Source organism: Pristiophorus japonicus, chromosome 2, assembly GCF_044704955.1.
Source record: "Pristiophorus japonicus isolate sPriJap1 chromosome 2, sPriJap1.hap1, whole genome shotgun sequence".
Classification (NCBI taxonomy): Eukaryota; Metazoa; Chordata; class Chondrichthyes; family Pristiophoridae; genus Pristiophorus; species Pristiophorus japonicus.
In genome coordinates, this window is record NC_091978.1 from 167630732 (window position 1) to 167657301 (window position 26570).

Genomic DNA, 26570 nt, shown 5'->3' on the forward strand with positions numbered 1-26570 from the left:
AGCGGTAGCAGCAGAGACGAAGGAGGAGGAGACATCCCCCCCATGCAGCTTCCCTGATATGTTTTAACTGCAATAAGGGAAGAGGCCACTTCATTGTGGATTGCCCACAGAAAAGGAAAGGTTACGGAAATTCTAAAGGGAAATGTCATAATTGTGGTAAACTTGGACATTTAGCCAAAGATTGCTGGAGTAAGGGAGGAGGTGCGGGAAGTTGAGGACTCAACAGGCAAAGAAGGGAACATCAGTAACCAGGGAAGAGCTGATGGACATGCTCAGACAGGTACCAGCACCATTGCAACCACTGTCATCACCGTACCCACCTGAGACGCCCTCCAACGAGGACATTAACAACATGTTCCAATTAACCAGTACACACTAGGGGTTACCGGCCTCTGGCGGAGGTATGGGATCCAAGGATGTTTATTAGTGCAGTGTTAGGGAGCCGGCACTGCGATATGCTAGTCAACACAGGAGCGTCCATTTCCATAACCAACTGACATTTGCCCCGGACCCGCAGGACTGTAAACATACAAGGAGTGGGTGGGGGATATCAGAAAGCAACCCTAAGTGAGATGGTGTTGTTAGAAGTACAGGGAGTAATGCTACTGTTATATATGTAAACTTGTATTTACTCTGTACAACCACCCAGGAGTCCCAAGGGAATCCCATGATCCCTTGGGAGCACAGGTATTTAGGGAGGCCTCATAGGTTGGAGAGGCACTCTGGAGCCCTGCAATAAAAGACTAAGGTCACACTTTACTTTGAGCTCACAGTGTTCAGTCTGACTCTTTCTCCATGCATAACAACTGGCGACGAGATATAGATAGCGAACCCAAAGATGCAGAGAACAGTGGGCATCCTGGAGAAATTCTCGGAGGGAGATGATTGGGAAACTTTTGTGGAGCGACTCAACCAATACTTCGTGGCCAACGTGCTAGATGGGGAAGAGAATGCTGGCAAACGAAGGACGATCCTCCTCATCGTCTGTGGGGCACCAACGTATGGCCTCATAAAGAATCTGCTCAATCTAGCGAAACCCATGGAGAAATCATATGACGATTTGTGCACACTGGTCCGAGAGCATTTGAACCCGAAGGAAAGTGTTCTGATGGCGAGGTACCGGTTCTACATCTACAAAAAGTTGAAGGCCAGGAAGTGGCGAGTTATGTCGCTGAGCTAAGACGCCTTGCAAGACATTGCGAATTTGAAGGACATTTGGAGCACATGCTCAGAGACTTTGTCGTACTTGGCAGTGGCCACGAAACCATACTTCGCAATCTTTTGACTGTAGAGACCCCAACCTTGAGTAAGGCCATTGAGATAGCCCAGGCGTTCATTGCCACCAGTGACGATACGAACCAAATCTCAGCACACGAGTGCTGCTACAAGTATTGTGAACAAAGTGATGTTATTTTCGAATCACAACGTACAGGGCAGGTCATACATGCCTGCAGCTGCATGTCTGCAGATGTCTCAGAAAGTCTTTTTGCCCATGATATCCACCATCAAGGGTGATGACTGCAAGGCCATTAACACCTTGCTTGCGTTGCGGGGGTAATCATCGTTTCCATTCATGCCGATTCAAAGGGTCTGTTTGCAAGGGTTGTAGAACAATGGCACACCTTCAACATATTTGCAGGCGAAATGCTAATCCTGTTAAACCTGCAAAGCACCATGTTGCAGAGGAGGACAGATCCATGGAGGATCACGACGAACCAGAGCCTCAGACCGAGGAGGCAGAGGTACATGGGGTGCACACATTCACCACGAATTGTCCCCCGATAATGCTGAATGTTGAAATAAATGGACTCCCGGTGTCAATGGAACTGGACACGGGCACGAGCTTGTCCATCATGGGCAAAAAGACTTACGAAAGGTTGTGGTGCAACAAGGCCTCAAGGCCAGTCTTAACTTCAATTGTATGAAACTAAGAACTTACACGAAAGAACTGATTCCCGTAATTGGCAGTGCTACTGTAAAGGTCTCCTATGATGGAGCAGTGCACAAGCTACCACTCTGGGTGGTACTGGGCGATGGTCCCACGCTGCTTGGCAGGAGCTGGCGGGGGAAGATACACTGCAATTGGGACGACGTCCGAGCGCTATCGCCGCTGATGACACTTCGTGTGCCCAGGTCTTAAACAAGTTCCCTTCACTGTTCGAACCAGGCATCGGGAAATTCCAAGGAGCAAAAGTGCAGATCTACCTAATTCTGGGGGCGTGAGCCATCCATCACAAGGCGAGAGCAGTACCGTATATGATGAGAGAAAGGGTAGAGATCAAACTAGACTGGCTGCAACGAGAGGGCATCATTTCACCGATCGAATTCAACGAGTGGGCCAGCCCGATCGTTCCAGTCCTCAAGGGAGATGGCACCGTCAGAATCTGTGGCGATTACAAAGTAACCATCAAGCATTTCTCCCTGCAGGATCAATACCCACTGCCAAAGGCCGACGACCTCTTTGCAACGCTGGCGGGAGGAAAGACGTTCACGAAGCTGGATCTGACTTCAGCATACATGACACAGGAACTGGAGGAATCATCGAAGGGCCTCACCTGCATCAACACGCACAAAGATCTTTTTATTTATAACAGATGTCCGTTTGGAATTCGATCAGCGGCAGCGATATTCCAGAGAAACATGGATAGCCTACTGAAGTCGGTCCCACACACTGTGGTCTTCCAGGACGACATCTTGATCATAGGTCAGAAGACAGTCGAGCATCTGCAGAACCTGGAGGAGGTTCTTAGTCGACTCAACCGCGTGGGGCTCAGGTTAAATGTCTATACAGGCAGACTGCCTTTTGTGGGGCAATCGTGTAGTGGTTTCCAAGAACGGCAGAGACACCTTCATCAATGACCTCCACAGTACCCACCCAGGCATCATAATGATGAAAACGATAGCCAGATCCCACGTGTGGTGGCCCAGTATCGATGCGGACTTAGAGTCCTCCGTGTACAGATCTAACACATACTCTTAGATAAGCAATACACCCGGGGAGGCGCCACTAGGCTTATGTTCTTGGCCCTCCAAACCATGGTCTTGGGGCCATGTCGACTATGCAGGCCCACTCTTGGGTAAAATGTTCCTTGTAGTTGTAGATGCATACTCCAAATGGATTGAATGTGAGATAATGTCTGCAAGCACATCCGCTGCCACCACTGAAAGCCTGCGGGCCATGTTTGCCATGCACGGCCTGCCCGATGTCCTGGTGAGTGACAACGGGCCATGTTTTACCAGTGCTGAGTTCAAAGAATTCATGACCCATAACGGGATCAAACATGTTGCATCTGCCTCGTTTAAACCAGCATCCAATCGTCAGGCAGAGAGAGCAGTGCAAACCATCAAGCAAGGCTTGAAGAGGGCAACTGAAGGTTCGCTGCAGACTTGCCTATCCCGAGTCCTGCTTAGCTACCGCATGAGACCCCACTCGCTCACTGGGATCCCACCTGCTGAACTGCTCATGAAAAGGGTACTTAAGACATGAGCAGGTGGCTTCAAAAAAGTACACACCATGATAGCGCAAATGTGTCACGCGAGAGTGAAATCAATGATCATGTATTTGTATTGAATTAGGGACAAGGTCCCAAGTGGCTTCCCGGCACAGTCGTGGCCAAAGAGGGGAGTAGGGTGCTGCAGGTCAAACTTCCAAATGGACTCATTCATCGGAAACATTTGGACCAAATCAAATGCAGATTCACGGACTATCCTGAGCAACCCACCTTGGACCCTACCTTTTTTGATCCCCCAATATACACACCAGTGGCAACCGGCACCACGGTTGACTACGAAGCAAAACCCATCATCCACAGCAGCCCAGCAGGACCCAACACACCAGGCAGCCCAGCAAGGCCAGCTGCAGAGCAGCCCAGCGAGGGCCCAACAAATGATTCAACAATACCAGCTTTCACACCGAGATGATCAAGCAGGGCAAGAAGGGCACCAGATCGACTCACATTGTACATAGTTACACTATTGACTTTGTGAGCCCGCCGGGGGAGTGTTGTTATATATGTAAACTTGTATTTACTCTGTACAGCCACTAGAGGGCTCATCCCCTGGAGTCCCAAGGGAATCCCATAATTCCTTGGGAGCACAGGTATTTAAGGAGGCTTCACAAGTTGGAAAGGCACTCTGGAGACCTGCAATAAAAGACTAAGGTCACACTTTACTTTGAGCTCACAGTGTTCAGTCTGACTTTTTCTCCATACATTACAGTTACCTACTCAGTTTTGATGCTGTCAGAACACAGAAGGCACCATATTGGGCATCGATACTTTAAGTGAGTTACAGGTACTGATCGAGCCTCAGCGTAACCAGATAATTTGAGGGGATAAGCACAGAAACCGAATTAAGTTCAAACACCTGGGACCTCATACTGCTGGTGTCCCGAACACCCGGGACACCAGCAGCAATGAGTGGCTGGAATAACCCCAATCCAACCCGAGTGGGAAACAAAGGGTGTATGGGGTAGCTTGTGTCAATTATACCTGACTCTGTGGGCACAATACAAGCAGGATTGTGGATTAGCAGAGAAACCACCCATCAAAATTCCTGGACCCGAACACAAAGCTCACCGACAGTACCCATTGAGACCCGAAGCTGAGGCAGCGTTCTGTCAGATAGTGCAGGAATTAGAGAAGCAAGGGGTAATTCACCTGAGTGGCCAGTAAAGAAACCTGACAGGTCTTCCCAACTAACTATCGATTATACCGCCCTGAATAAGGTAACTCCCTGAGAACACCCAATAGTGGCAAGTCCGGCCACAATTTTTAATGGATCCAGAACATAAGGAGCTAGACTTTCCACGTCACATCGCCCATCTAAGGCCCATCTATCGCCCAAAGCAGACCTCCATTACCCATTTTGAGGAAAAAGTGGAAACTAGGCACAAAACATCGCTGGAAAAATAGGCCCTCAAGTTTCGGCTAACTTCGCCGAAATGATCACCGAACTGATCGCCGACACAAGGTCCATTCCAACTTTCGGCACCTAGCCGGCACTTTGCTGGGCTGATGCAAGGCCAACAAGATCGCTGAGACATAGTTGCTTTTCCCGGACTTAACAGAAGGAAATGGGCACTACGGATGCCATTTTGAAGACCGGAGGGGAGGAAGGGTGGAGGCAACTGAAAAAAAGGAGCTAAATAGTTGTGAGTTATTTGGAGAGTTATTTATAGATAGATCAACTCAGGATATTATATTATGTTATATATATTGATATTAGTTATTGTACCGGCATTTTTTGGGTGAAAAGTTCTTTTATAGATAGTGAAAATAATTACTGATATTGTTGGGGCCTATTAGACTAACTGGTATACAGTGTAGAGAGAGTAGCATGATTAGAGAGTAGAGAGTAGAGATTAGTTTAATTTAGTGAAAGTAATTATTGATAGTGATGGGGCCTATGCTTTCCCTGCCATTACTTGTAACTGCTCACACGCTAGTTACTGAAAGGATCAATCGAAGAGGTGGCAGAGGGTAATGTATAGACAGAGACGAAGACAGAGGAGGCGAGCGTACAGCCAATGAAGGTATTTGGAAAAGCAATCTTAGCTGAACTTGTCTGAAAACGCTGGTCTTAGGAGGCTGCGATTCCGGAAGGAGGTCATCGATGAGATTTGCCAACTCGGCAAGGGTGATCTGCAGCCTTCCAGCACCATCAGCACCGCACTATCCGTTGAGGTGAAGGTTACTGCTGCCCTAGCCTTCTACGTATCAGGATCTTTTCAGGCTTCAGCTGGCGACATCTGCCATATCTCTCAGCACGCCGCACACTGCTGCATTCGACAGGTGACTGAAGCCCTTTACGCTCGCAGGATGGACTTCATAAACTTCCCAATGACCAAGGAGGCACAGACCCAGAGGGCTTTGGGTTTCTACAGAATATCACACTTCCCCAAAGTACAGGGAGCAATAGACTGCACGCACATTGCCCTGAAAGCCCCCTTAAAGAACGCGGAGGTGTTTCGCAACAGAAAGGGGTTCCACTCACTAAATGTGCAGCTTGTTGTTGATCACAACCACATAATCATGACAGTAAATGTTACATTTCCTGGCAGCATCCTTGATTCGCACATCCGACATGAGAGTGCTATCCCTGACCTGTTTGTCAATCAGTCAGAAGGTCACGGTTCGATGCTGGGGGATAAAGGATATGGCCTTGCCAGTTAGCTCATGACCCCTCTGCATAATCCCGCCACTGAAGCAGAGAAGCGTTATAATGAAAGTCACATAGCGACACGCAACATCATTGAAAAGACAATTGGAGTCCTAAAGCAGCGCTTCAGATGCCTGGATCATTCTGGTGGCATCCTACAGTACCACACTGACCAGGTCGCTGAGTTTATTGTGGTGTGTTGCATGCTGCACAACCGAGTTATAAGGAGAGGACAACTAATGCCAGATCGGGCTGCAGGTCCACCTCCAGAAGGAGGGGAGACAGAAGATCCAGCCGGCGAGGATGAAGAGGAGGAAGAGGCGGAAGAGGACGCAGGTGAGGACCTAGGGGAGCGCAATCAGCCTGGCGATCTAGCACCGGGACCACCACCCCACTCCCGAAGACCAGCACCCAGTGGCAGTTACACGGCTACTAAGCTGTTGCGTCAGCAGCTCATTTATGAATGCTTTGCATGAACTTTCATTGTAGATATTCACATTTGCATTCACAGTTATGGGTAATCAAAAGGTGGCTGAAGTGAGACAACCTTCTCAGGTTGACCTTAAAAAGACGAATGACATTTCTAAACAACTTATTACGACATTAACGGTGATCATTAATAGGAAACATTACATATCAATAGTTTTCAATGCCCCATTACATATCAATAGTTTTCAATATCCCACATGCACAAGGGTTCACCAGGGCTGCCATGACATCATTCGTACATCAAGAGTACATCACAAGTAAATTGCATATTTCATTATAATTACAGGACATTACATGCGTAACTAAGATAGATTTTTAAAATGTCTTCAATTATGTTTGACACATTACACAGTTCCCATTACTCATGAGACTCAACGCTGGGTTTGGCCACGCCACGGGTCATGACCGAACGGATGACATGTCCCACCAGCGCGACCGCAAGCGTCTCAATTTCTGACAGAGGCTGGAGCTGAGCAGAGCCGCCCCCTGTCCTCCTCTGCTCCGAACGGTTGATAGATATCATCTTCTGCAAATGAGAAGAGAACATGGCATGGCAGAAGCTAATGGACTTGGTAATAATCATGTAAGAATGACAGACTTTAAATTCAATATCGGAGATGCAATATTCGATTATAAAATTGCATTGCATTGCATATGAACAATATTTCATAAATATAAAATTCAACTTACTGTTAAGATGTATAAATTAATTCATAATTTAATTAATTAATACAATAAAGAAATAAAATTCAAGCTTCCAATTAAAATTTGCATGCATCATTAAAATATTACATATAACACTTTAAATATAACATCCAACTTACTCTGGCTGCTGCCAACAAGCTATTCCACCTTTTCCAGCATGGGTCAGGTGCCTGCATCTCGTGGGATGCAGATGTGACGACATCGGCTATCTCCTGCCAGATTTTTCGGTAGACACGGGGTGGAGGTTTCCCATGCCCATCCCGTGTCAAGTCATCCCACCTACCATGGGCAATATTGACAAGTACCTCATTGGCCTCCTCGTTGAAGGGTTTTGCCCTTTTCCTTTCGCTTTCGCCCTCCATTTTGATATATAATTTTAATAATAAAGTTTAAAATTAATTTTCTAACTTTCCGGCCACTTCCACAATAAAAAGACTAACAATAGAAATTTTTTAAAGTAAAAATAACGATTTTTGATCGCAACAAATTCAAACAAGCCCAACAATTCTCCTCTGCCTCGCTGCCTTCCTTCTCTCGCTCAATCTCCACTCTCTCTCTCTCTCTGACCCCTCCCCCCCATGCCTTCTGAGCATGTGTGATGATCCTTGACCTCTCAAAATGCAGCAAAGAAAGTCAACCTAAAAAAAAAATTCCACACATGCGTAGAATAGCGTTGCTAGGGAAGCTTTTTTTTTATTTCCGTTTACGATGGGCGATCGTGAGATCGCCGAAAAATCACATCGCCCATTTGACATTGTTTCTCCCTGCAGGACCAATACCCGGAATGCATCCAGGGGAGCCTACTAAATTTATACCACGGGTATGTCCATACAGGTAGAACCAACATGATAAGCTCGATGTCCAGATGCTGGTGGTGGAAGGAAATGGGTAGAGATATAGAGGACCACAGTAGAAGGTGAGTGACATGCGCAAAATACAACCCAGGAGGGAAAGTAAAGGTCAGAATGGGACATCAACCCTGACCGAAAGGACCCTGGGAAAACTTGCAGATAGATTTTTTGGACCGTTACCCAGCAACAAAGGAAAGACATACTACCTAGAAGTAATAGACAAGTTACGAAGTGGGTAGAGGCTTTCACCACTAGAAATTGTTCAGCAGAAACCATGGCCAGGATCCTAGGAGAAGAAATAATGCCACTACAATAGAGTTAAATCAAGGTACCCACTTCACAGGGAAGAAAATGAAACAGGCCTGCGCTTTACTAGGGATCAGGCAAAAATATCCCATATCAAAGAGACTGGAAAGGGATGGGTAGACAGGATGCCCCGAGTACTAATGAAGCTCAAGGCAATCCCTAGTCAGACGACAGGACTGACACCCTTTGAACTAAAAAAAAAGAGAGGATACGGAAATTTGTAATGGAACTCTGTAAGCAGTTACATGATTTAAAGACACAGGCTAGAGATTAGCAAATCAAGGACTTAAAGAATGACACTAAGGAACAGAAGGTCCAAACACCTCAAATAGGCAGTCAGGTGATTACCCCAGAGCGGTCCAGGCTGGCACCCAATGGACCAGACCCTATCAGGTAATAATGATAAATTATGGTAGTTATAAGGTGTATTGGCAAGTGGAAACACTGGACCCAGTTAAAAAAGCATGGTCACTAACTAACCGGTGATGACCGGGAAATATTGTTTTTTACAGGACTCGCGTGCTCGTGGAAACAACGTGGGGTAACGCAGCCTCATATCAAGGACAACAGGCTGAGGGACGGCAAGGCCTGTATTACAGGGACTCGGTCGACATTAGTTTAAAAAGAATCAAAAACACTAATGGTGAAGGACGGAGCAACAGTAGACTTAAATAACTGGCATAAAACAATGTAACGAGAAAACAAAATAACATTGGGGATGGGCCAGTAATACGGGACCAATAATTAGTGGGATTAAGAGCACGATGTGTTTTATAATCAGGAGGGACAGAGATACTGCCCCCGGGGGAAGGGGATGCAGATTTCACTGAACATCTATGAATGGTGGTGGAGGGATATCTCCTGAGATAGACCCACCAACACGGCCCCACCCACTACTTTAGCAACAGTGAGCACTACCAGGGTCCTGACCATCACACCCCCAGCACCACAAATGTGTGCAACTATGAACGCTGGGGCAAAAGGGGGATTGATAAGGCAGACCAAGGATAAGATACACTTCGGGGTATGTCAGCGAATAATTACTGTATTCTTAAATTTAAACACTATAACCACCCCCAACTTTCGCGGGTTAAACACTATAAGCCTGTATAGAAACCTGACCCTGCGAGCACTTGAAGACCCTGAATCAAAACCATGAAGTTTAATGTGGAAAGAGGGTCAGGTAAAAAACAGGATCAGGGAAAAAGAGAGATACTAGAAATGGTATGCAGCAGGATACACGGCAGGATATGTTCATGGCACCATGGGTGGCTCTGCTGCACAGGAGGGCAGGAAAAAGAGTGGGAGAGCTATAGTGGTAGGGGATTCTATTGCAAGGGGAATAGATCGGCGTTTCTGGGGCCGCAAATGAGACTCCAAGATGATATGTTGCCTCCCTGGTGCAAGGGTCAAGGATGTCTTGGAGAGGCTGCAGGGCCTTCTAGAGGGGAAGGGTGAACAGTACCTGGTGCATATAAGTACCAACGATATAGGTAAAAAGCAGGATGAGGTCCTACAAGCTGAATTTAGGGAGCTAGGAGTTAAATTAAAAAGTAAGATCTTAAAGGTAATAATCTCAGGATTGCTACAAGTGTCACGTGCTAGTCAGAGTAGAAATAGCAGGATAGTTAAGATGAATACGTGGCTTGAGAAATAGTGCAAGAGGGAGGGATTCAAATTCCTGGGCCATTGAAACCGATTCTGGGGCAGGTGGAACCAGTACAAACCAGATGGTCTGTACCTGGGCAGGACTGGAACCGATGTCCTAGGGGGAGTGTTTGCTGGTGCTGTTGGGGAGGATTTAAACTAATATGGCAGGGGGATGGGAACCTATGCAGGGAGACAGAGGGAAGTAAAATGGGGTCAGAAGCAAAAGGTATAAAGGAGAAAAGTAGAAGTGGAGGGCAGAAAAATTAAAGGCAAAAATCAAAAAGGGCCACATTACAACATAATTTTAAAAGGACAAAGAGTATTAGAAAAACAAGCCTGAAGGCTCTGTGTCTCAATGCGAGAAGCATTCGTAATAAGGTGGATGGATTAACTGTGCAGATAGCTATTAACGGATATGATGTATGTGGGATTACGGAGATATGGCTCCAGGGTGACCAAGGCTGGGAACTCAACATCCAAGGGTATTCAATATTCAGGAAAGATAGGGTGAAAGGAGGTGGGGTAGCGTTGCTGTTAAAGAGGACATTAATGCAATAGTAAGGAAGGACATTAGCGTGGATGAGGTGAAATCTGCATGGGTAGAGCTGCGGAATACCAAAGGGCAGAAAATGCTAGTGGGAGTTGTGTACACACCACCAAATAGTCATAGTGAGGTTGGGGATGGCATCAAACAGGAAATTAGGGATGCGTGCAATAAAGGTACAGCAGTTATCATGGCTGACTTTAATCTACATATAGATTGGGCTAACCAAACTGGTAGCAATATAGTGGAGGAGGATTTCCTGGAGTGTATAAGGGATGGTTTTCTTGACGAATATGTCAAGGAACCCAACTAGAGAGCTGGCCATCCTAGACTGGACGGTGTGTAATGAACAAGGATTAATTAGCAATCTTGTTGTGCGAGGCCCCTTGGGGAAGAGTGACCATAATATGATAGAATTCTTCATTAAGATGGAGAGTAACACAGTTAATTCAGAGACTAGAGACCTGAACTTAAAGAAAGGTAACTTCGATGGTATGAGATGTGAATTTGCTAGGATTGACTGGCGAATGATACTTAAAGGGTTGACGGTGGATAGGCAATGGCAGACATTTAAAGATCACATGGATGAACTTCAACAATTGTGCGGCAGAAAGGACTTACTTAGGATAACCTTGATGAGAAAGCCAACAGGTAGATCCTGCAACTCGAGAAGTAGCACTACCCAAGCGAAAGGACAACCCTGGATGCTCACCCGTGAGGTATTAATGGGGAAATGGCCTATCTTGGGCATATAGCCAAGGGCCATTAGTGGGGAATTGTAAGGGATAAATTGTAAGGTTGCAAATAGTGGGTCAGAATTATGCTGAAGGGAGTGAACTTATAAATTAACTTTATGATGGACGGGTCTTGCCTCCGAGTCCACGTGGATCTGCACCTTGGCTCCCGTGAAATTGCCAATGCCTGGTTCAAACAGCGGGGGGAACTTGCTCAGCACTTGACGACAACGCTTTGATATCGTTCCAATTCCATTTGATTTTTTTCTAGCCAATTCCATTGCCTGGAACAATCCATAACGGTAAATCATGAACTGCACCATCATACGACACCTTGACTACTGCACTGCCAATCGCCGTTATGAGTTCTTTAGTGTACGTACGCAACTTGTCATTGACTGGACTCAGTTTAGGCCTCACAGCTTTAGTATCCCACAGCTTGTCGAATGTCCTCTGGCTCATTATTGATTGACTCACACCTGTGTCCAATTGCATCGGTACCGGCACACCGTTAAGTTTCACATTAATCATTATCAGTTGGCTCTTTGTTAGGAATTAATACAGTCCATAGACTTCCTCCTCTGGTATCTTGGATTGCATATCTGGATCCGCGCTATACTGCTCATCATCCTCCACGTAGTGTGTCGCAGCACGCTTGCTCAGTTGCGGACACATGCGCTGGAGATGCCCCAGTCTCGAACAGTCTTTACAAATGTCATCATCATAGACAGATAGACAGTCCCTCGGAATCTAGGAAGACTTGCTTCCACTCTTAGCAAGAGTTCTTAGGTGGCTGTATAGTCCAATACTAAAACCACAGTCTCTGTCACAGGTGGGACAGACAGTGGTTGAAGGGAAGGGTAGGCGGGAAGTCTGGTTTGCCACATGCTCCTTCCAATGCCTGTGCTTGATTTCTGCATGCTCTTGGCGACAATACTCGAGGAGCTCAGCGCCCTCCCGAATGCACTTCCTCCACTTAGGACGGTCTATGGCCAGGGACTCCCAGGTGTCAGTGGGGATGTCGCATTTTATCAGGGATGCTTTGAGAGTGTCCTTGTAACGTTTTCTCTGCCCACCTTTGACTCGTTTGCCGTGGACAAGTTCCGAGTAGAGCGCTTGCTTTGGGAGTCTCGTGACTGACATGCGAACTATGTGGCCTGCCCAGCGGAGCTGATCGTGTGGTCAGTACTTCAATGCTGGGGATGTTGGCCTGGTTGAGGACGCTATTGTTGGTGCATCTGCCTTCCCAGGGGATTTATAGGATCTTGCGAAGACAACATTGGTGGTATTTCTCCTACGACTTGAGATGTTTACTGTACATGGTCCATGTCTCTGAGCCATACAGGAGGGCGGGTATTACTACGGCCCTGTAGACTATGAGCTTGGTGACAGGTTTGAGGGTCTGGTCTTCAAACACTCTTTTCCTCAGGCAGCCGAAGGCTGTATTGGTGCACTGGAGGCAGTGTTGGATCTTGTCGTCGATGCCTGCTCTTGAGTATTGGAGGCTCCCGAGATAAAGGAAGTGGTCCACGTTGTCCAGGGCCGTGCCATGGATCTTGATGTCTGGGTGGCAGTGCTGTGCGGCGAGGACAGGCTGGTGGATGACCTTTGTCTTACTGATGTTTAGTGTAAGGCCCATGCTTTCATATGCCTCGGTAAATATGTTGTCTATGTCCTGGAGTTCAGCCTCTGTGTGTGCACAGATGCAGGCGTCATCCGTGTACTGTAGCTCGATGACAGAGGTTGGAGTAGTCTTGGACCTGGCCTGGAGATGGTGAAGATTGAACAGCTTCCCACTGGTTCTGTCGTTTAATTCCACTCCAGTGGGGAGCTTGTCAACTGTGAGGTGGAGCATGGCAGCGAGGAAGATTGAGAAGAAGATTGGGGCGATGACGCAGCCCTGCTTGACCCCGGTCCGGACGTGGATTGGGTCTGCGATGGATCCGTTGGTCAGGATCATGGCCCCCATGTCGTCATGGAGCAGGTAGAGGATGGTGACGTACTTTTGGGGGAATCCGAAATGGAGAAGGAAGCTCCATAGACCCTCGCAGTTGACAGTGTCAAAGGCCTTTGTAAGGTCGAAGAAGGCCATGTATAAGGGCTGGTGCTGTTCCCTGCAATTTTCCTGCAGATGTCGCGCTGCAAATATCATGTCCATTGTGCCCCGGAGGGGACGAAATCTGCACTGCGATTCCGGGAGGATCTCCTCGACCACGTGAAGAAGACTGTTTAAACCGGCACTGATGAGGCCGATGATTGCCCCCACAATGCCAACACGTGAAATCGGATTAATTCCCATTGGCGGACTTTGGCAACCACAAGTTTCGCATACGCAGTCGAGTAGGCTCTGCCATATGCAGCTCTGCCAAACGACGATACAATCTTATTTACTGTACTTGCTGAGTTCCGATTTTTCGATGATATCTGCTTTAAGCTTTTGTCCATCGTCATGCATGATTGGGCAATCGTGATGGCCTTGCTCAAATCCAGCGTCTCCGCCGCCAGTAGCTTACGCAGGATCACCTCATGGTTGATGCCGATTACAAAGAAGTCCTTCAGCATCTCTCCCAACGCGTTTTTGAACTTACATGGTCCAGCTAGACGTCTTAGGTCGGCAACGATTTCCGATACATCCTGGCCCTCAGAACGAACGTGCATGTAGAATCGATATCGTGAGATGATGATGCCTTCTTCTGGTTTGAGATGGTCATGTACCAGAGCACACAATTCCTCATAGTCCTTGTCCGTTGGACTTGCAGGCGAGAGAAGATTCTTTATGAGTCCATAGATTTTCGGACCGCAAACCGTGAGGAAGACCGCCCTGCGCCTAACTGCGTCAGTGGGTTCCTCCATTTTGTTGGCCACAAAGTACTGGTCCAGGCAAGCTACAAAATCTGCCCAGTCCTCTCCCTCCACGAATCTCTCCAGAATTCCAATTGTGCTCATTTTTGCATGCGAAGGTTCTTAAGTTACCTCGTCGCCAAATGTTATGTATGTAATAACTCGATAGACTGAAAACTGTAAACTAACACAGGTACAAACCTTGCTCTGCTTTATTAGGGCCCAAAGTCATTACATTACATGATGGCTTGCCTTTTATACCTGGGCCACACACACGTGCGTGCAGCCCAATGACCTCCGACAGTGGGGCCACCTGGTGGCTAGTAACCCCAAGCATACATACATGACAGAGAGAATTCCAGAGCTTAGGGCCTTAGCAGCCGAAGGCACGGCCGCCAATGGTGTGGGAATGCTCAAGAGGCCAGAATTGGAGGAGTGCAGATATCTTGGAGGGTTGTAGAGCTGGGGGAGATTACAGAGATAAGGAGGGATGAGTAAAGTTGAGTACACTGGCAAGGTAAACATACTCGATAGTACCGCATTCTTATCATTGATTATGACTTACCTATCTGAACAGGAATTGCCAGTAAGGAGAGACAACTGAAATGGAAAACTGCTAGTATGACTATTTATTTTTGTAGCAGACATCCTTAATATATAGATATATATATAAACTTTCAGAACCAATTGTACAATTTAGTAAAACAAACAATGGAATAAATGACCATCAGAAGTTTCTTTGTAACCTTTAGCTTTTAGTAACCATAGCAACGCAAGCTATTAAGCCTAAAACAGAGGCTAATTACAGGCTGCTCAGTGATCGAATGAACTGGAAGCAGGAGTAAATTGCAGGGTGAGTCAATTTGAGGTGTTTATGTGCACCTATTTGTAGATGGTTAGAAAGCAGCATTCCTGAGTTCAGGTGCATTTTCCTGCATATTATCCTGATTAGCCAATGAGACGTGCCATAGGGAGTTAGGAGTAGATGAAAAACAGGATTAGTGTGTGTGATAAAATAAAATAAAACAAAGGTCTCAGAGTTCAGGATCAGAAAGTATCGACAGTTGGAAGCAAAGACATTTCCCATTTAATTTTCTATCTTGCTAACTTGAAATACATTATTGTTGTTTTTTTATTTTTTTTTAGAAATAATTTACTGTTGATGCACAAACACATATTTAGAATTTATTTTCAATATGCAAAGCACATGTCATTTGGCTTCTATATTTTATACTGAGAAATTAATAAATTGCTATAAGCTACAAGCCTCAGGTTTGAAATTCCCATTTTTAAATCACAATAATTGTAAAGCGAAAAACAGAAAATACTGGAAACACACAGCAGAGCACTCAACATCTGTGGGAGACAAACAAACAAGTTAATGTTTCAGGTGTGGCCCTTATGTCAGAACTGGATAAAGTTACAAATGAACAGCATTTAAGAAGGAGCAGAACAAAAAGAGGGGAGGTTACATACATACACACAAATACACACACACACACACACGTGCACGCACATACGCATGTACACACAAACACACGCGTGTGCGCGAGAAATAATAGAACGTGTAAAGTCTTTAAAAGTAAAACAGAAGATGGTTAAATGGAAGAACTAATATTAACTTTAGATAATAGGAGACATAATGAGAGAAATGAAAGACACAGAAAACATGTGACTAGCGGAGGGAGTTGCGGGTAATGGATGCATGAAAAACTGACAAAACTGGCAAATATGCCAAAGCATATTTGACCCTTGTTGCTGTGATTAATCTACAGGAAAGGAGGGCATTAACTAAGAATGGGTGAGCATAATCCCATTGGAGTTAAGGAGGGAGAAAAGGGGATGTGTGGTTCTTCACAGTTATGCCAGTGTGACTGTATAGGTAGCCACCTGCTATCCTGCTGCTTACACTGTCCCACTGATTGCACCATCTCCTACAACTCGAGCAAAACCCCAGCAGCTTCATACTCTGCTCCTCATGGAGCATTAACTCTCCAATGTCCAGATTGTCTCCTCTGGTCCTCTGCCTTTCATGGGAATTGTGTGCAGGTTTCTGCAGTAAGAAGACTGAGGGTAAGGTCAGTGTAATGTCTGTAAGCTTGTAATGTTGTTGCTCCACACTGTGGATGTGGCTGTATTGTGTTATTGCAACTAAAGGTGAATAAATGAGTCAGCTGACCAGAAGCTTCCAGAACTTCTGAGGTGCTGTCTGCCATTATAGAAAGCCGTGTGTGCTGTGCTCTGTGAATATATTCAACATTCAGGAAGGATAGAATAAAAGGAAAAGGAGGTGGGGTAGCATTGCTGGTTAAGGAGGAGATTAAGGCAATAGTTAGGAAGGACATTAGCTTGGATGATGTGGAATCTATATGGGTAGAGCTGCAGAACACCAAAGGGCAAAAAACGTTAGTGGGAGTTGTGTACAGACCTCCAAACAGTAGTAGTGATGTTGGGGAGGGCATCAAACAAGAAATTAGGGGTGCGTGCAATAAAGGTGCAGCAGTTATAATGGGTGACTTTAATATGCACATAGATTGGGCTAACCAAACTGGAAGCAATACGGTGGAGGAGGATTTTCTGGCGTGCATAAGGGATGGTTTTTTAGACCAATATGTCGAGGAACCAACTAGGGGGGAGGCCATCTTAGACTGGGTGTTATGTAATGAGAAAGGATTAATTAGCAATCTCGTTGTGCGAGGCCCCTTGGGGAAGAGTGACCATAATATGGTGGAATTCTGCATTAGGATGGAGAATGAAACAGTTAATTCAGAGACCATGGTCCAGAACTTAAAGAAGGCTAACTTTGAAGGTATGAGGCGTGAATTGGCTGAGATGGATTGGCGAATGATACTTAAGGGGTTGACTGTGGATGGGCAATGGCAGACATTTAGAGACCGCATGGATGAACTACAACAATTGTACATTCCTGTCTGGCATAGAAATAAAAAAGGGAAGGTGGCTCAACCGTGGCTATCAAGGGAAATCAGGGATAGTATTAAAGCCAAGGAAGTGGCATACAAATTGGCCAGAAATAGCAGCGAACCTGGGAGAAATTTAGAACTCAGCAGAGGAGGACAAAGGGTTTGATTAGGGCAGGGAAAATGGAGTATGAGAAGAAGCTTGCAGGGAACATTAAGACGGATTGCAAAAGTTTCTATAGATATGTAAAGAGAAAAAGGTTAGTAAAGACAAACGTAGGTCCCCTGCAGTCAGAATCAGGGGAAGTCATAACGGGGAACAAAGAAATGGCGGACCAATTGAACAAGTACTTTGGTTCGGTATTCACGAAGGAGGATACAAACAACCTTCCGGATATAAAAGGGGTCGGGGGGTCTAGTAAGGAGGAGGAACTGAGGGAAATCCTTATTAGCCGGGAAATTGTGTTGGGGAAATTGATGGGATTGAAGGCCGATAAATCCCCAGGGCCTGATGGACTGCATCCCAGAGTACTTAAGGAGGTGGCCTTGGAAATAGTGGATGCGTTGACAGTCATTTTCCAACATTCCATTGACTCTGGATCAGTTCCTATGGAGTGGAGGGTAGCCAATGTAACCCCACTTTTTAAAAAAGGAGGGAGAGAGAAAACAGGGAATTATAGACCGGTCAGCCTGACATCGGTAGTGGGTAAAATGATGGAATCAATTATTAAGGATGTCATAGCAGTGCATTTGGAAAGAGGTGACATGATAGGTCCAAGTCAGCATGGATTTGTGAAAGGGAAATCATGCTTGACAAATCTTCTGGAATTTTTTGAGGATGTTTCCAGTAGAGTGGATAAGGGAGAACCAGTTGATGTGGTATATTTGGACTTTCAGAAGGCGTTCGACAAGGTCCCACACAAGAGATTGATGTGCAAAGTTAGAGCACATGGGATTGGGGGTAGTGTACTGACATGGATTGAGAACTGGTTGTCAGACAGGAAGCAAAGAGTAGGAGTAAATGGGTACTTTTCAGAATGGCAGGCAGTGACTAGTGGGGTACCACAAGGTTCTGTGCTGGGGCCCCAGCTGTTTACACTGTACATTAATGATTTAGATGAGGGGATTAAATGTAGTATCTCCAAATTTGCGGATGACACTCAGTTGGGTGGCAGTGTGAGCTGCGAGGAGGATGCTGTGAGGCTGCAGAGCGACTTGGATAGGTTAGGTGAGTGGGCAAATGCATGGGAGATGAAGTATAATGTGGATAAATGTGAGGTTATCCACTTTGGTGGTAAAAACAGAGAGACAGACTATTACCTGAATGGTGACAGATTAGGAAAAGGGGAGGTGCAAAGAGACCTGGGTGTCATGGTACATCAGTCATTGAAGGTTGGCATGCAGGTGCAGCAGGCGGTTAAGAAAGCAAATGGTATGTTGGCCTTCATAGCAAGGGGATTTGAGTACAGGGGCAGGGAGGTGTTGCTACAGTTGTACAGGGCATTGGTGAGGCCACACCTGGAGTATTGTGTACAGTTTTGGTCTCCTAACCTGAGGAAGGACATTCTTGCTATTGAGGGAGTGCAGCGAAGGTTCACCAGACTGATTCCCGGGATGGCGGGACTGACCTATCAAGAAAGACTGGATCAACTGGGCTTGTATTCACTGGAGTTCAGAAGAATGAGAGGGGACCTCATAGAAACATATAAAATTCTGACGGGGTTAGACAGGTTAGATGCAGGAAGAATGTTCCCAATGTTGGGGAAGTCCAGAACCAGGGGTCACAGTCTAAGGATAAGGGGTAAGCCATTTAGGACCGAGATGCGGAGGAACGTCTTCACCCAGAGAGTGGTGAACCTGTGGAATTCTCTACCACAGAAAGTTGTTGAGGCCAATTCACTAAATATATTCAAAAAGGAGTTAGATGAGGTCCTTACTGCTAGGGGGATCAAGGGGTATGGCGAGAAAGCAGGAATGGGGTATTGAAGTTGAATGTTCAGCCATGAACTCATTGAATGGCGGTGCAGGCTAGAAGGGCCGAATGGCCTACTCCTGCACCTATTTTCTATGTTTCTATGTTTCTATATCACATTTGGCAACAAGATGGGATTTTTCAGATGATATAAAGCTGAAATTTTGTTGCTGAAGGATTCAGCCAGCTGACAGAGTGATTTTGGAAGCTTCTCTGTCTTTGGAAATAACTACAAAATCCAAGGTAAAAAAATGAGCACACTGTCTGCACTGCAGAGACAAAATGGCGGCACCCATAGCAGTAATGGATCATTTCGGTGAATATAAACGCAACCAGGAAATGTTTAAGGCATATGTGGACTGGCTAGAAATGTATTTCACTGCAAATAATATAATCAAAGTTCCAGAGAATGCAGATCAGAATCAGGCTGTGTTGGAACGGAAGCGAGCTTTCTTCTTATCAGAAGCGGGTCCTGAATTGTATGAAACCCTGGTAAATCTGCTTGTGCCTGACAAGCCAAAGGACACAATGCTTAAAGAGATTTTAATGAAGCTAGAGCAGCACTACAACTCGGTACCATTAGAAATTGCTGAAAACTATCATTTCAGTCATGTATCTAGACATGTTACTGCCTGTACTATTGCATATGATGTGCCACCAGAGGGCACTACTATGGGATACTTGTACACCAGCTGTATGGTCACTAAGGTGTGCCACCAGAGGGCATTGGAGTGGGAGACTTGTAGGTTACCTGTACAGGTGGGCCAGGCCTAGTATAAAAGGCAGGCCACCATGTGTGATCCTCACTCTCGAGTTATATTAAATGGACTAAGGCCACTACAGTGCAAGTGCAGTACATTGCCTCGTGGATTCATTATCAGAGCATCCAAAGACACAACAGTTTTGGTACACGAAATCAAAAGGCTGATGAAAATATCAGTGAGTACATTGTAGCATTAAAAAAGCTATCTATTCACTGTAATTTCGGAAACTTTTAAAACCGAGCTTTGCGGGACTGTTTTGTTTGTGGGATGAAAAATGATATGATCAGAAGAAAGTTATTGACGACGGATGACTTGACTTTTGAGATTGCTTGTCAGACAGCGAAGTCGATGGGCATGGCCGATCAATATTCCCGAGAATTTCATACTAATTACGGTTGTCTGTCAATTGAGGTGAATCGACTGCAGATTCAAAGTAAAAGGCGATAGGGGCCCAAAGTCTCAGAAACTGGAAATTCTAAGAGCATCGAAGTCGTGCTATAGGTGCCAGGGACAACACATTGCTCAAAGTTATCCATATATGACGGCAGAGTGTTTCTTCTGCAGAAAGACTGGGCATCTTGCAAAGGCATGCCGACTGAAGGGAAACCAGTTTTTAAAGCTATGAGTAGAAATCCCCAGAGACTACATAGCATGGAAGAACAACAACAGGACGAGGAGATGTTAGGGTTACACGTCATCGGGAGCACGAGGTTAACAAACAGCGATTCAAAAAGTATCAAAATCAAAATAAATGTTGCCGGATTCAAGCTACCCATGGAAATCGACACGGGTGCATCTGTGAGTATAGTACCAGAATCGCTATACCTCGACAATTGCGTGATTTCCCATTGGAGAAATCCAAGATGGAGTTGTGAGGCTACTCGGGAGAGAAAATTCCTGTGGTAGATCATATCAGCGTAACGGTGAAATACAAGGATCAATTTCAGAACTTGCCTCTAATAGTAGTGAAAGAAGACATGCCTGCCTTACAAGGAAAAAATTGGCTGAAATCACTGAAGCTGGTTTGGAGCGAGATTTTCTGTGCTGAAACGAGATTTGCATCAACAGATGATGTTAACAAGAGTTATCCGAAGGTGTTCTGTGAAAAGGGCAGTCCGATCCAAGGCTTCAAGGCGAGTGTCTGGGTACAGAAGGACGCTAGATCGGTTCACTGCAAGCCACATTCCGTACCATATGCACTCAAGGAGAAAGTTGAGCAAGAACTCAAAAGACTAGAGACTGAGAATATTATTTCTAAGATAGATCGATGTAATTGGGCTACACCCATTGTTGTTGTACCTAAGTCCAATAGTAAAGTAAGATTGTGTGGTGATTATAAAGTAACCGTAAACCAGGTTCTAGAGGGTAATGTCCCCAATACATTGCCAAATATAGAAGATTTGTTCACAACACTGACAGGTGGTCAAATTTTCTCAAAACTGGATCGTACGAATGCCTACTTACAGCTTGAACTAGATGAGGGGTCCAAGTCATGCTTGACTATAAATACTCATCTAGGCCTATATCAATTTAATAGGCTACCGTTTGGAGTGTCTTCCGCCTCTGCCATATTCCAAGGGGTGATGAACCAGATTTTGCAAGGTATTGAAGGGGTAGTATGTTACTTAGATGACATGTTAATTTCAGCACCAAACAGGCAAATTCATAATAACATATTGAATGAAGTCCGCTAACGGCAAGAGAAGTACAGAGTATGAGTGTCTGCTCGTAAGTGTGAGTTATTTAAAAACTCAGTGGAGTACTTAGGGTACAGAGTAGACAAAGATGGTTTACATCCAACCATGGGAAAATTGGATGCGATTAGAAATGCACCCACTCCCAGGAATGTCACTGAACTTCGTTCATTCTTGGGTCTTTTGAACTATTATGGGAAGTTCCTTCCAAATTTGGCTACTGTATTACATCCACTGAATGAACTATTGAAAAAACAGGTCCATTGGAAGTGGTCAAAAGAATGTGATACAACATTCAAGGAGTGTAAAACCAAATTGCAGAGAGCACCACGTTAGTTCACTATGACATATCTAAGGAGATTAAGCTAGCATGTGATGCCACTCCGTATGAAGTTGGGGCAGTAATCTCTCATGTATTACGTAGTGCGGAGGAGAGACCAATTGCTTTTGCTTCACGCACTCTAAGTGCCAGAGAGAGTAATTATGAGCAAATTGAAAGGAAGCTTTGGCATTAATTTTTGGGGTCAAGAAGTTTCACAAATACTTGTATGGTCGTAAGTTTACCATCGTTATGGACCATAAGCCCCTAACAGTAATCCTCTATCCAAAGTCCCCAGTTCCAACATTAGCTGCAGCCTGAATGCAGAGATGGGCTTTGATTTTGTCAGCATATACATATGATATTGAATACAGACGATCATCTGATCACAGTAATGCTGATGCAATGTCTAGATTGCCTTCCGCATCACAAGTTACACCCGATAGGGAAGAAGTATTTTATTTTTCATACATTGATGAACTGCCAGTCACAGCTGAAGAGATTGGTAGAGCAACCAAACGTGACCCAGTGATGTCAAAGATGTATGAGTATATTGCAAATGGATGGCCAAACGAGGTAACAGACAAAGATACACATCCATTCTTCATTCGTAGGAATGAATTATCAGTCGATAAAGATTGTATCATGTGGGGTGCAAGAGTGGTTATACCAAATAAATTCAGGTCCAAATTATTAGCAGACTTCCATGACCAGCACCTGGGAATGTGCGTGACCAAAGGTTTTGCAGGTAGTTACTTATGACGGCCAGGTTTTGATAAAGATATAGAGTACATCGTGAGTCAGTGTACGACATGTCAATTGGTAAGCAAGCAACCACCATCAGTGCCATTACAACCATTGTTACGGACCATAAGTCCCTAACAGCAATACTCCATCCAAAGTCCCCAGTTCATCTCAGGGTGTGGCAAAGGCTACATATTGATTTTGCTGAGCTAGAAGGACAACAATTGTTCATTGTGATTGATAGCCATTCAAAGTGGGTAGAGGTGTTTCCAATGTGGAAAATAACAAGTAAAACATTAGACATTTTGCGAAGTTTATTTTCTTCATTTGGCTCCCAGAAGAAATTGTTTTGGATAATGGACTACAATTCCGTTGAGAAGAATTTGCACAGTTCACGAGCAAAAATGGTGTGAAACATACCAAGGTTCTACTGTGCGACCCTGCTTTGAATGGTGCAACAGAGCACACTGTACAACTTGTAAAACTTGCCCTCATAAAACAAATGTTAGATTAAAATCCAGAGAAACGACAGTTGTCATTGGATCACAAATTGGCTAATTTTCTAATTACGTATCGTAATACGCCTCACACAACTACTGGTAGAACACCAGCAGAGTTGTTTCTCAAACAACAGCCACGAATCAGATTCTCATTGTTAAAACCAAATTTGGCACAGTCCGTTGAATAGACACAATTAAAGCAGAAAGAGAATCATGATAGAGATAGAGTAAAAGAGAGAAATGTGAAATTAAATCAGAAAGTGAGAGTGAAGAACCATCACCATAAATGGTTAAAGTGGTTACTAGGAAGAGTGGTGAAGATATGTGGTCCTCGCACATATTTGGTCAAGATGTTTGATCATGGACAGGTTAGGTTTGTTCACATTGATCATATTTTATCTACAGACATGGAAGGAGTTGAAGGTGGGAATGATTCAATTATTTCTGCCTCATCAGAGAGTTTTGATATCAGCAACAAATCCTACATCCAGTGTACTGGAAACAAATCCAGGAGAAAATCAGAATTTAAGTCTGTGTCCGAGTCAGGAAAACAAAGAGTCTGAAGTTAGAGTGAGCTCAAATGAAAACAAGGACATCCCTTGGAGGAAAACATTCCTCAGGATGAGTCTTGAATGAGTTTAAATCGACACCATGTTTGGAAGGTTCTGTTCAAGAGCGAAGTTATCCTCTTCGAAACAGAAAACAAGTGGTTGTTAAATTTGTAAATATGGCAAAATAAGTGCATACCCTTTGATATGTATAAACATGCAAGTTATGTATGATGTTTGTTAAAATAACTTCTTCATTAAGGAGGGAGAAGTGTAATGTCTGTAAGCTTATAATATTGTAGCTCCACACTGTGGATGTGGATGTATTGTGTTACTGCAACTAAAGGTGAATAAATGAGTCAGCTAACCAGAAGCTTCTGGAACTTCTGAGATGCTGTCTGCCATTATAGAAAGTTGTGTGTGCTGTGCTCTGTGAATATATCACAGTTAGCATTTGAGGTGTGTCTCCCTAGTGGATTTAGGCAGCTGATGTAATAGATCTGCTGGTTTCACCATGTCAAAGTGGAGGAGGGAGCTCTGCCTATAAGTAATTGGTGTTATGGGAGTTGCCAACATCTATGTAAGACACCGAGTAAGTCCACCCTTAAACACAGTGCGTTTGAAGGGTGACTTGTGCAACCATTAATTTTAGAGGGTGAAGAATATTAGTGCCAGTGGCACAAAAAGAAGATAATGGAGAGAGGGCTGTCTATTAACCTGCCTGTCTTTGGACTACACTATAGGTCCCTCTGAACAGAGTTCAATGACTTCCATTTAGACATCCACTAAAGCCACTTTTAAGCCAGCCACTATGAGCTTAAAGGTAGAAATCCAGGGATGACTCTTAGATTTTAGACCGTGAGGTGCCATCTATTCTTTGTGCAGTGTCTTCACTTAGTGGAACAGTTGAGATTGATACTGACCCGCTGTCAATCTTTTTGATTTGGAAAGGGAGTGCTGAGTGCTTTGAAGTGTTGCTGCTCAATGGCACTCTCTTTTTATGCATTCTCGCTTCTCGGCCTTTTGGCTAAGATCAAGTGTAGTGTCTGTTGATTGGGCATTCATATGCGAATTGACTGATTGCAGAACTCGTTTTTCCAGTTTTGCTGGCTCTGGCCTTTGGCTTGGGCCAAGCACCAATTGGAGAGAAAAGGAAAATCTGCATGTCGACCGACCATTCGGTGGGCCCGGAGGCCCGCCAAGGGGCAGGCCCAGAGGCCCGCCCAAGTGCCGGACTGGCACAATGAGAGATTGAAGGCTTCGGCCAAAATACACATCGAAAGGAGGAATCTGCAACCCGGATGGCGGGCAAGCGAACGGTGAACCAGGGCGTCTGAAACACCATCCGAGTGACGGTGAAGAAAGTGGAAGGCCAGGCAACCATCAACTGGGACCTGTTCGTGAAGAAAATCCTGCTTGGAACATGTGGCATGAAAGTCGCCGACATCTTCGCCTTGCAGGACCTCCCGAAGAGAGGTTACTTCGATGTGACCTTCAGAACCGTCACCCTCTGCCTGAAGTTCCTGAAGGGTTTGAAGGAGGCGAGTGAACCGCTGCGCTCAGTGCTAACTTTGGAGCCACTGTTCACCCTCCCGTCGCAGAGAAGATGCACTATCACAGTACTATGTACAACCCCCGCATCCCAGTCATTGATGCGCTGACTTTCCTCGCCAGGTGTGTCGATGGGGCAGGAAACAGCAGCGACGTGAAAGACTTGCACAGGATATGGACCAGCAAGCGCCAGATCCAGGTCATCATGAAGGTGGACGCCAGCGGAACCATCCTGCACCCTCCCTGCAGTTTTGCCATCGGAGGAAGTCGGGGCTACATGGTGTACGCTGGCCAACCCAACGTGTGCCCGGCCTGCGGGAAGGCAGGCCATGTGGCGGCAAGCTGCAAAACTGTCATCTGCCGAAACTGCAAGAATGAAGGCCACCAGACAAAGGACTGTAAGGAGACCAAGTGCTGCAACCTCAGTGGTTTGGCTGGGCACCTTTACAAAAACTGCCCCAAACGCAACTTCAGCTATGCGCAGGCAACAAAGAGCATTGCACTAGAGGAGGAGGAAGCTGAGGAACACAACGCTCCAGAGGAGAGCCACACCCTCCCCCTGACCAACACCCCCGTGGACTCGGAACAAGTCGACGAGGAAGAGAAGCCTGCTACGACGAGCTGCGAAACACCAGCAGCCAGCAGCGAAGCTCTCCCCCAGCACACCGAGTCCAGGAATGAGGAGACAGCAGACGATGAAGCGGGATGGGAGACCGTCAAGAAAAAGGCCCGCAAGCATAAGAACAGGCGAGCAAGGGCCCCTGCGGAAACGACAGGGAAGAGGCAGCTAGCAACCTCGACAGACAGCAGCGACGGCAGCTCGTCTGATGAGGAAAGGCGAGAAAAAGCCTCTAACCACCGACACCAAAACAAGAGGCAATACGCCAACCCACAGCCACAGACGACCGGGAGCAGTGAAGCGACCAGCACAGCCCTGCTCCAGGAACCCGCGAGCAGCGAAGCGTCCAGCGCACACGAGCTCCGGAACACCGAGAGCGAAGAAGCGACCAACGCAGACCAGCTCCGGGAGAACGGGAGCAGCGAAGTGCCCAGCACACCCCACCTCCGGAATACCGGGAGCGACGCAGCGATCGAAGCACACCAGTTCGAGACTGAGGAAAAGAAGGAACCACCAACACCAGGCGAGAACAGTGCAGAGGACATATCGGACTTAATGACAGAACTGCAGCAGTCCCTTGGTCGAAAGACCCGCACGGCAGAGGATGACGACCACGCCAGTCCAAGTGCAGTAGACTTTCATCATAATAACTTACGCATGCT

At 45.7% G+C, this 26570-nt stretch overlaps 1 pseudogene; it reads left to right on the forward strand.

Moving 5' to 3' along the window:
• Positions 1-24745: 24745 nt before the first annotated feature.
• On the forward strand, positions 24746-24877 carry LOC139252239 (U2 spliceosomal RNA; annotated as a pseudogene).
• The last annotated feature ends 1693 nt before the right edge of the window (positions 24878-26570 follow it).